Here is an 8,572-nt window from a genome sequence, read left to right as displayed (position 1 = left end):
GAAATTCTATGAAGGGGTAAACGTCTGGGGAATATTTTGCATCTCACTAGCTTGGAGTTGATGTCCTCTCTCAGGCCCCGACGGCTACGACAGGTGCGAAGCCCGCCCAGGAGGAGCTTCTGCCTTCCGAGCTGAGCCACAGGGCGCGCAGGGGAACGTCCATTCCCGCACGCCTTAGTTGGCGCCTGGGCACCGGGTTTCCCCACACCTCAGGCCACCCACCGGTCCGCAGTCGCCGCCGAGGCCCGGAGGGGGTTGGGGGTGGGGTCGGCCGCGGCGTCATCACTGACGTAGCCGCCCCACCGGGCCGCCGCCGCTGCACCGGGGAGCGGGGAGTTGGGAGCGGGGGCGCGGGAGACGAGCGCTAAGATGGCCGCTCCGGCTGGGGCTGGTGAGTGTGCGTGAGGGGCGCGCGTGGCTGCGGCCGTTGGCGAACTGAGGCTCCCTGCGGGAGCGGAGGTCCGACGGGAGCCCCCCGGGCCGGGAGTCACCTGGCGGGGTTTTCCCGCCGCGCCGGGCGCAGTGGAGCTCCTGAGGGAGAGAGCGTTGCGGACAGACTCAGGGGAGCGAGCCGAGGGGCGCGTGGAGGAGGAGGTGGCGGCAGGTCCGGCGAATTTAGAATTGGCGCCTCTGGAAAGTTAAGGTGGGTCGAGCGATGACAAGGCCGGTGCCGACCACCTCAGGAGTGCTCGGAGACGCTACTAAGAGCCGCGTCCCCTGTGGCCAGGGATGCCGTGTAACCACCCTGTGCTTTCTTTGCTGGGGGCGGAGGGCGAGTTGGGGGAAAGGGCGAAACTGGGAGACTTGGGGATGCAGACGGGGAGTTGTGCCCTGATCCGTGTTGCGGAGCGTGGAGAAGATGTAATCGCAAATGATCGCGTCTCTGATGCGGGCCGGGGCGCTCTACGGAGCTGGCGCTGTCGAGATAAAGCCACATCCTGCTCCTGGCTGTGATTGCCGCCAAGTGATGCTAGAAGCGCCTCTGGGATGCTTTGGAAGGGCGGTTCTAGTCTTCCCTTTATAAGAAATGTCTTGCCTTCCCTCCATTGATCGGGCTCAGGCACTGCCAGCACCTGCTGCCACTTAGAGACACTTAGACTTTTGAATACCAGCTTCTTAAACCATCCCGCTGGCTGCTAATAGGCTAAACTTCCTTGGGGCGCGTAAAGAAACATGTCAGTATACATAAGCAGAAAAAACGACTCAAGTTTAAGAGATGGGACTCGCCCTCTCCCCCCACCTCCTCAATAAAAAAAGAAAGTGAAACACTATAATTGTTTAAACTGAAAATTTGAGCTGTTGTAAATGCTGGTAACTGGATAATTTTTTGCAGTTTTAATTTTGGAAGTTAAAAAAATAAGCAAGTCTTGAAAGAGCCTCTATCCTCTAGCCCCGTTCCCCATTTTTAAGCTTTAATTGTCAAGTCCTGCGAGTTAGAGGCTTGTAAAATTAGCATAGAAATACGACTTTCAGGCCGTGCACTTGAATTCCTTATTATCTCTTAAGTAGCTGCCTGTGGGGTAAAAGTATGGGGGTGGTAACGTTGGGCCTAGAATTCCCCTTTGAGTTGTCTTTAAAACCAGCTTTAGGTGTAAACAAGGAAAAAGAATTGGCTGTTCCCTGTATTCAAATTCGGAAAGCCAAGCATAAGTTAAGGACCTGTTTATAGAATATTTCATAATCACGAAATTCAATACTCAATTGTCTTGAAAGAGATGAACACTTTATATTCTTGGAACCCTAATCTTTTTATTCTGAATTTAGCGTCTCAGGGCGTTTGAAAAAGATTTAATACATTTTGGTTCATTTAGCCTCTCTCCCCCACTCTGCAGGCTTTCTAGCTTTTTGTGTATTCGCTATTATTTTGCAATGGATAGCAGATTTTTCAATCCAGCATTTATCATTGTAGACTATTCATGTTGAAATGTAAAGACTGTCTGAATTGAACAAGTAGTTCATATATTGCAGAAAGTTAGTGATTTGGTTGTGCATGCCTTATTTTTCATTAAAAATATTGATTGTCCGAAGCTTTTTAGCTTAAAAGTTTTTTAGCTTTTTAATGATTCGTGAATTTGCATTTAGTATTGAGGGAGGAAAGGAACAGGCCGAGCTGACTCCATCTTGAAAAAGAAGGAAACTATCTTGCACTTTCAGTGAGCTTTGAACTATGTGCCTGGTAGCAATGGGGATAACATACCCATGGTGGAACTGGCCTCCTGGACTGATAAACACCAGATTCCATACCAAGATTTCCCCTGGCCAAAAAGAATGTAATAATCCCCTATGTAGTCAATCACCTCTGTAATCTTTATGGCACCCTTTGTTGTAGGCTACATTGTATAACCAGCTGACCCTTCTGATTATGAATCATGGCTGTAACCTGATTGTATCTCTCTTTAACACTTTCCAGGCTAGGTTTAAGGAATTTAGGGATGTGGGCTTGAGCAGTACACTTAAGGTGTTTAAGATTTTCACAAAAGTTGGTTCGGGTCCTTGACTAAGAGGAGACTCTGCCTTGGGCCCGCCTGTGTAGTAAACTGCACTCTACTATTTGCATTGTCCTTCTGAGTGAGTTTGTTTCTCAAAACGTGTGGCTACAACAGTATAATACACAATAATAAAACATTTGGAATATTTAAAATGGGAAATCCATTGATGATTTGGGTTAAATGTTTGAAGTAAATTGTTCTTACCAAATTGTCTTTACCCCTCTTTTTCACAGATTTTTTTTAATGTTATAAAAAGGAATAAGGTATCATATATACCCTCTACCAAAATTTACACCCTTGAATCTTACTGAGTATTATTGATAGCATTTGTGGTTCACAAGAGGATTTCCTGTTTGTTGGATTGCTTGAGGGCAGTCTCTGATTATATTTTATTTGTATCCATAGCACCTGACTTACTGCTTTAACATGAAGAAAAAAACCTCCGTAAATGTTGCTGAATTGGGCTTTTGGTTGGTAGAAGTACAGTGAAAGGCAACATTTTGGCATTACCAAGAAAGCAGGGGAAAAAATGTGCTTTGAAGTTTTTCTCCTTTCTACAATGTTAGCCAGAAGACACATTGCCGTGTCCTAATGAAGTTGTCTGGTTGAGGGAGAAGAGAGGCTGGAGCATGGGCTTAGGAGTCTAATCAAGATAGGAAATGTATGTTCAGTCATTTTCTGGATTCAGTAATGGGGACAGTTTTGCCACTAGGCCCAGCCCAGGCTCCTCTATCCATGGGATTCTCCAGGCAAGAATACTGGAGTGGGTTGCATTTCCTTCTCCAGGGGATCTTCCCAACCCAGGAATTGAACCCAGGTCTCCTGCACTGCAGGCAGATTCTTTACTGACTGAGCTATCACTAAGTGGTTAAAGTATAAAAGGATTCTACCAATACTGACTTCTGGCAAAGATTACTGTAAGAAGTACAATTGATTTTTCATAGCACTTCAGACATCATAAAATCTTTATTATAAAGAATTCATTTTACATGGAGTTTTACTTGCCATAGAAAACTAATTTATAAGTCCAAGAATATACGTGTTAGGCTAGATCATAGATGTGCTAGAATAATAGTCTGGTATTTTACACAAAGTGTTTGAACTCAATTTATGACCCATAGTAGAATGCTCAGTCTTTTTTATAAATATTTCCCCTATTGTTATGAAATTAGCTACAGTAGGTTGGTATAATGATAAATATTTTGGAACAAAATTGCCTATGAAGGCAATACTTGTAAGTTGTGGTGGGTGAGGAAGTCAAATAATCTGGCAGCAGAACTTGCTTTTCAGGAGTTTTTTCGTGTATTATCAACTAGCTTCAGTCTCTGTGCCTCAGGAGAGGCGTGCTAGAAACTAGAAGACCCAGGGAAAGAGTTCCTTTATTGTTTAATAAGGAGTTTCAAGCGAGATCAGAGTAATTACAGATTCTAGATCTCTAGGGGAAGAAAGAATAACCAGAGCTTTTCTAAGGAAAAAGGAAAGGAAATAACATCATGATTGACAAGGAGACATGCCAAAATACAAAATAGGCATAATAGCTTACTTCAGATGGAGCAGGGAGAGTATGAGAGCCCATTTTATTTATTCGTTCAATAATTTGTTCATTCAGAAATATTGAATCCCTTTCTATGTACCAGGCACTGTGCTTGACCCTGTGCATTTTATGAACATCTCTTGAGAGGAGAGGTACTATGGCAGTGAAATAAATGGAAAGTTGAAAACTGCCTATAAGGAGTGGATAGGCTTTACTCTGACACGGTGGATGTCCCTTGCTGTGATTAGTCGCTCCGTCGTGTCTGGCTCTGCAACCCCATGGACTGTAGCCTGCCAGGCTCCTCTGTGCATGCGGATTCTCCAGGCAAGAATACTGGAGTAGGTTGCCATGCCCTCCTCCAGGGGATCTTCCCAACCCAGGGATCAAACCCAGGTCTCCCACATAGCAGGCGAGAATCTAAACCACCAGGGAAGCAATACTGTGGATCATTATTTTCATTCTTATCCAAATGCATGTAAAGATTGTGGTAACTCCTAAGACCAACATCTTATTGAAATTCCTATTTCCTCATATCTTTTATTATGGAAAATAACAAAACTTCCTACTTTTAATAGCTTTTAGAGGATCTGTTTAGGGTATTTGGTATTTTAAAAAAAAATCAGTCTTGTTACAAAAATTATTGGCTAAATACTCAGCATATGCCATTCTTTAATATCCATCTCTCTTGGGAAGTCTCAGGAGAATTTTTTTTTTAATGAGATAAAGATGATTACTGTGACAATTTTATTTAAATATTCTACTTTACTCCCAGTGATACTTTTTTTTTGTTTAGTGAGAATAGAATTTATATAAGATGCACATACCCATTGCCTACAAAACAATAGTTCATATCCCAGTTATGAAAGTTTAAAAAATTAAACTTATTCACATGTGGTCATTTGTATATAAAAATATTTTAACAAAAGATATGTGTGAAATAGTTAATCATAGATCAGAGTAGAAAGGTACATATTGTGCCACAATTTGAAAACTCTTACAGGTCATGTTAAAGGAGTTTAGATTTATCATATGGTTTTTTAAGACTTTTAAACAATCCTTTAGTAATTGTAAAAGCTGTGCCTATAAGATACACTAAGAATTATATAAAATATAAATCTTATGTGATGATTACTTGAAGTATGAACTGTGAAAGAGGGAAGTTTCTTAATAGAGCATTATGATGTTATGTTAGTGACTATTCAGATTTTAAAATATTCTTTCTAGAAATGTATACTAGCCATTTCCCTCTTCTTTGTCACTTTTGAAAATAGTAATTTAGCTTGGCTATTTTTGTGTCTGTGTGGTAATGTCTAGACTTTCCTAAAAACATATTTTTAAAGAGAAAAATTTGAAAACTGTGCTACTAATGATACTGATTAGAAAATCTAAATCACTTTCACATGATTGATCTTTGGTCCCTAACCTCTGTAGGAACTTCCAAAACTATAAGTATATGGTAACTTTTCATGCTTCCTAAGTGTCTTCTAAAAAAGAAACCAAGGTAGAGAGCAAGTAGCCACCTATGAAAGATCATTGTGTTAAAGATAACTAAAGTTTATAGCAGAATGTTAATTTTTGAAGTAAAAAATTAGCCTTCCTAATTTTTCAGTGATTCTTGTAGCTTTTAGTAATACTTATATTTGGAGCACAAAAATATAAGGGTCTCTACATGTCATACCAAAATTTAAAGTAACCAAATTAGGCTTGGGGAAGTATGTCTGTTTGCTTTTGTAGAAGATCAGGTTTGGGTATCTGAAAATTTGTAACATGGAGCAAGACACATGGTAGGCTTTGGTTAAGAATAGAGAAAGTAGGATAATGATGTCACACAGTATCAGAAAACTTTCTGAGCTGGTTAAGAGAAGGGGGCAGTTTTGGTCACTACTGATCAGTGACTTTCTATTTCAAATTTCTGATTTAAAAACCATAAAGAAAACTGAAATGAGACCTGCAATTAATCCTAGTTGATTGTGGCAAGAATTTGGTAGCTTGTATGACTGTAGAACCTATAGGATCTTCATAAAGCCTTTACCTTGCTTTTTCAATTAAGGAAATTAAAAAGATGTTTGAGAAATAGTCCCTCTGTTACCATAGGGAACCTCTCCAACAGATAGGTGGCAGAGTATGGATGTGTGCACATATAAACACAAGGATTCACTTTTGGCCTTTTAGGAAGTTAGGAGAGAAGACACTTTTCTTAACTAGAAATACTTTATGAAGGAGTTGAGGCTTGGAGGATAGATACAGTTTTTAAAAGGTGGAGGTGAGGGAATGAGGAAGATGAGTTCAGGAAATTGACTGGAGATGATACTTTTTGGCATGACAGGAATAATGAGGCAAAGAAGATAGGTTGAAATCTGGAGAATTTTGAAAGCATGACTGGCAAATGTATAATATTTTTCATTGCAGTATTTGAAAACCTGCCCTTTAGTTATTCGTGACCTGCATTTTTTTTAAAAAAAGAAATAGAATAGGAAATATCAGGATACATCATTTTTATAAGAATTGTGAAACTTTTGTTCCAGGTATGTGTGTTATATGTATACACACATATACTGGAACCTGATGTAAAGTTTCTAACTCTGAGTCTTAGTTGAAGTTGGAAATTCACTGCTTTATTTGACTATGAAGAATAGAGAATTTTAAGTACAAGTGCTAAAGGCTGAAAGTAAAACTCTAAGCTTAATTTGGCAGGAGAGTCCTGATGATGGGAGATCAGTTTGGATATTACTCCTGTACTTGAAGAGTGGTTTGTCCATAATGAGCGTGATAGTTCTGGAAATGGGAAGGAATAAAGACTTGGAGAATGGTAACCCCTATACACATGGGCTTCCCTGGTGGCTTAGTCAGTAAAGAATCTGCCTGCAATGAGGAGACCCATGTTTGGTCTTGGGTAAGGAGGATCCCCTGGAGAAGGAAATGGCAACCCACTCCAGTATTCTTGCCTGGAAAATTCCGTGGACAGAAGAGCCTGGTGGGCTATAGTCCATGGGGTTGTAGGAGTTAGACACGACTTAGTGACTAAACCACCACCAGCCCTATGTGTGACAAATTGAATGTTCACGTGGAAAAGATGGGAGAGAGAAGTCAAATAAAAAACACAAAAACATTAAAAATTTATAGCCTGGGTATTTGAATGATAATACAGCATCTTTAATAAGGGAATATTGGAAAAGCTAATTCTGTGATGTCAAGATGTGTAGGTAAGCTGACTTTGAAGTGCGCCTGGCACTGGTTCAGAAATGCTAGGTCTAAAGATAGACTTGGTAGGCAGCTATCTAGATCTGACCATGGAACCTCTGTTGGTACAATGAGTTTATTACAGGAAGAGATTTGAAGAGCCCTTGAGATAGATTCCACAAAGTCCTCACTGGGTGGTTCAGTTTAGTCGCTCAGTCATGTCTCACTCTTTGCAACCCCATGGACTGCAGCATGCCAGGCTTCCCTGTCCATCACCAACTCTCGGAGCTTGCTCAAACTTATGCCCATCTAGTCCATAGTGCCATCCAACCATCTCATCCTCTGCCGTCCTCCTCTTCTCCTGCGCTCAATCTTTCCCAGCATCAGGGTCTTTTCCAGTGAGTCAGTTCTTCATCTCATCAGGTGGCCAAAGTATTGGAGCTTCAGCTTCAGCATCAGTCCTTCCAATGAATATTCAGGACTGATTTCCTTTAGGATTGACTGGTTTGATCTCCTTGCAGTCAAAGGAACTCTTGAGAGTCTTCTCCAATACCACAGTTCAAAAACATCAATTCTTGGTGAAGTCAGGTAGGCCTTAGAAACCATCACTACTAACAAAGCTAGTGGAGGTGATGGAATTCCAGTTGAGCTCTTTCAAATCCTGAAAGAGGATGCTGTGAAAGTGCTGCACACAATATGTCAGCAAATTTGGAGAACTCAGCAGTGGCCACAGGACTGGAAAAGGTCAGTTTTCATTCCAGTCCCAAAGAAAGGTAATGCCAAAGAATGCTCAAACTACCACACAATTGCACTCATCTCACACGCTAGTAAAGTAATGCTCAAAATTCTCCAAGCCAGGCTTCAGCAATATGTGAACCATGAACTTCCAGATGTTCAAGCTTGTTTTAGAAAAGGTAGAGGAACGAGAGAGCAAATTGCCAACATCCGCTGGATCATCGAAAAAGCAAGAGTTCCAGAAAAACATCTATTTCTGCTTTATTGACTATGCCAAAGTGTTTGGCTGTGTGGATCACAATGAACTGTGGAAAATTCTGAAAGAGATGGGAATACCAGACCCTCTGACCTGCCTCTTGAGAAACCTGTATGCAGGTCAGGAAGCAACAGTTAGAACTGGACGTGGAAAAACAGATTGGTTCCAAATAGGAAAAGGAGTACGTCAAGGCTGTACATTGTCACCCTACTTATTTAACTTATGTGCTGGGTACATCATGAGAAACGCTGGGCTGGAGGAAGCACAGGCTGGAATCAAGATTGCCAGGAGAAATATCAATAACCTCAGATATGCAGATGACACCACCCTTATGGCAGAAAGTGAAGAACTAAAGAGCTTCTTGATGAAAGTGAAAGA

General features: G+C 41.4%; 1 protein-coding gene across 2 annotated transcripts in view; it reads left to right on the top strand.

The window, feature by feature from the left end:
- Positions 1-311: 311 nt before the first annotated feature.
- Positions 312-8,572, top strand: part of USP44 (ubiquitin specific peptidase 44) — a 30,233-nt gene continuing 21,972 nt past the window's right edge. The window contains exon 1 of one of the 2 annotated variants that reach the window (XM_020912812.2): positions 312-391. The gene's annotated coding sequence lies outside the window, so the exon portion shown is untranslated. The other variant, XM_020912811.2, reaches the window with a different exon arrangement.

The sequence above is a fragment of the Odocoileus virginianus genome, chromosome 24, assembly GCF_023699985.2.
Source record: "Odocoileus virginianus isolate 20LAN1187 ecotype Illinois chromosome 24, Ovbor_1.2, whole genome shotgun sequence".
Lineage (NCBI taxonomy): Eukaryota > Metazoa > Chordata > Mammalia > Artiodactyla > Cervidae > Odocoileus > Odocoileus virginianus.
The sequence above is the reverse complement of the archived record's forward strand: the minus strand, read 5'-3'. Positions and strand labels throughout refer to the sequence as shown.